Below are 2,573 nucleotides of genomic sequence, written 5' to 3' on the forward strand. Positions count from 1 at the left end.
TGCAGTGAGCAGAGATCGCACCACTGCACTCCAGCCTGGCGACACAGTGAGACTCTGTCTCAGATAAAACAAACAAAAAGGAATGCACTTCTTAATCAGCTGGAGATTATTTTAGGCATGGCTTTCCCTCATAGTCTATGAAATTTTCCTATAATGATCATCCTCAGTTAGCACATGGGGCATTTACTATATGTCACGAAATAGGCCTAAGATTTTTACAAGCTTTCTGACATAATCATCAAAACAACTCTATGAGGCTAGAAGTAGGTACAAATTTTACAATTTTTATTCTCATTTTACAGATGAAGAAATACTCTTAAAGAAAATGTTAATGTCAACAGCAAACAATAATAAATTACTGAGTACTGGGTATTGTCAAATATTTTTTAATTTTTACTTTTTTTCAGAGTCTCACTGTCACCCAGGCTGGAATGCAACAGTGCAATATTGACTCACTGCAATCTGTGTCTCCTGGATTTAACTGATTCTCCTGCCTCAGCCTCCCGAGTGAGTAGCTGAGATTATAGGCGCCCGCCACCACACCTGGCTAATTTTGTATTTTTAGTAGAGACAGGGTTTCATCGTGTTGGGCACGCTGGTCTCAAACTCCTGACCTCAGGTGATCTGCCCGCCTTGGCCTCCCAAAGTGCTGGGATTACAGGCTTGAGCCACTGTGCCAGGCCAAGTATATTTTTAATTAATGTATTCATTATAATACAATTTACTACAAATTTGAGGGAGGAGGCTTTCCACATGGAGTTTAAGATATTCTTTTAAGAGATGGGGGTCCTGCTATGTTACTGATATGGTTTGGATGTCTGTCACTTCCAAATCTCACGTTGAAATGTAATCCCCAATGTTGGAGGTAGGGCCTAGTGGGAGGTATTGAACCATGGAGCAAATCCTTCATGAATGGCTTGGCACTATCACCTTGGTGATGAGTGAGTTCTTAGTTCACGTGAAATCTACTTGTTTAGAGTCTGGGACCTCCTCCTTCTCCCTCCTGCTGCTTCTCTCACCATGTTACATGCTCGCTCCCATTTTGCCTTCTGCCACAATTGTAAGCTTCCTGAGGCCCTCATCAGAAGCAGCTGCTGGTGCCATGCTTTGTGTACAGCCTGCAGAACGGTAAGCCAATTAAATCTCTCTTCTTTATGAATTACCCAGTCTCAGATATTCCTTTATAGTAACGCAAACAGACTAAAACAGATTAGTACTGACGGCAGGGCACTGCTATACATACTGGAAAATGTAGAAGCAGCTTTGGAACTGGGCAGAGGTTGGAAGAATCTGGAGGGCTCAGAAGACAGGAAGATGAGGGAAAGTTTGGAACTTAGAGACTTGTTCAGTGGTTGTGACCAAAATGCTGATAGACATATAGTGAAGTCCAGGGTGATGAGGTCTCAGATGGAAATGAGGAAGTTACTGGGAACAGGAACAAAGGTACACCCATGTCATGCTTTAGCAAATAACTTGGGTGCATTGTGTCCAGGCCCTAGGAATCTGTGTAAGTTTGAACTTAAGAGTGATGACTTAGGGTATCTGGCAGAAGAAATTTCTAAGCAGCAAAGTGTTTAAGATGTGGCCTGGCTGATGCTAGCAGCCTACAATCAGATATGGAAGCAAAGAAATAACTTAAAGTTGGAACTTATATTTAAAAGGGAAGCAGAGCATAAAAGTTTGGAAAATTCACAGGCTAGTCATGTAGCAGAGAAGGAAAAAGCACTTTGAGGAGAGGAATACAAGCAAACTGCAGGAATACAGTTGCCCATGCCGGACTCAAACTCATTTGCTCAAGGAATCCTTGTGCCTCAGCCTCCCAAGTAGCTGGGGCTATAGCTTGTGCCATCATGCTCAGCTATTCACCTTATATTGCTGTCAAAAATGTTTTCATTTGAGTCAACCTAGGATATTAAAAGTACTTCTAATTAAACACTCTTGCCATTAGTATCTGTGTAACCGTAAATAAGTTATTTGATATTTCTTAAGTCTCAATTAATACCTACCATTAGCAGAGATTTTGTGAAGAGCCATAATGTACTTAAAGCTTTAATAGCATTTATTTAGAAGGTCCTCAGGAAATGGTATTATTATTCCAAGGTCTTTCTAGATTGCCTCATTCACCTAAAGAGACTTGATCTTGAGCCTTTGTAGATTTTCTCATTGGTGATTCCTTCATTGCTTAGAATATCATGATTCACCAGACAGGTTACTCTCATCTACATGTATTTTTCTTTTATCTGAGGACTCTTTTTCAGTCTGTTTTTCTCTAGCAATTATCTTCAATGTTTATGCTTATAATAACCTTAGTATTTGGCATTATGACACTAATATGTGCCCATGAGACAGACAGAGCACTACTTATCACAGACAAGGTATTTTCTATTTATTTTTGAGATATAGGCTTGCTTCTTCACCCAGGCTGGAGTGCAATGGTGTGATCTCAGCTTACCACGACCTCTGTCTCAACTCTTGGTTCAAGTGATTTTCCTGCTTCGGCCTCCCCAGTAGCTGGGATTACAGCCATGTGCCACCATGCCTGGCTAATTTTTGTATTTTTAGTAGAGACAGGG

General features: G+C 40.8%; 1 long non-coding RNA gene across 1 annotated transcript in view; it reads right to left on the reverse strand.

Annotated features, from left to right (window-relative positions):
* The window catches only part of LOC105549367, an 11,916-nt gene extending 11,545 nt beyond the window's left edge, over positions 1-371 (reverse strand). The window contains exon 1 of the long non-coding RNA XR_001007532.1: positions 36-371. This is a non-coding gene — a long non-coding RNA (uncharacterized LOC105549367). The remainder of the gene's footprint in view (positions 1-35) is intronic.
* Positions 372-2,573: the final 2,202 nt, after the last annotated feature.

This window comes from Mandrillus leucophaeus, unplaced genomic scaffold (assembly GCF_000951045.1).
Source record: "Mandrillus leucophaeus isolate KB7577 unplaced genomic scaffold, Mleu.le_1.0 Scaffold436, whole genome shotgun sequence".
NCBI classification, from domain to species: Eukaryota; Metazoa; Chordata; class Mammalia; order Primates; family Cercopithecidae; genus Mandrillus; species Mandrillus leucophaeus.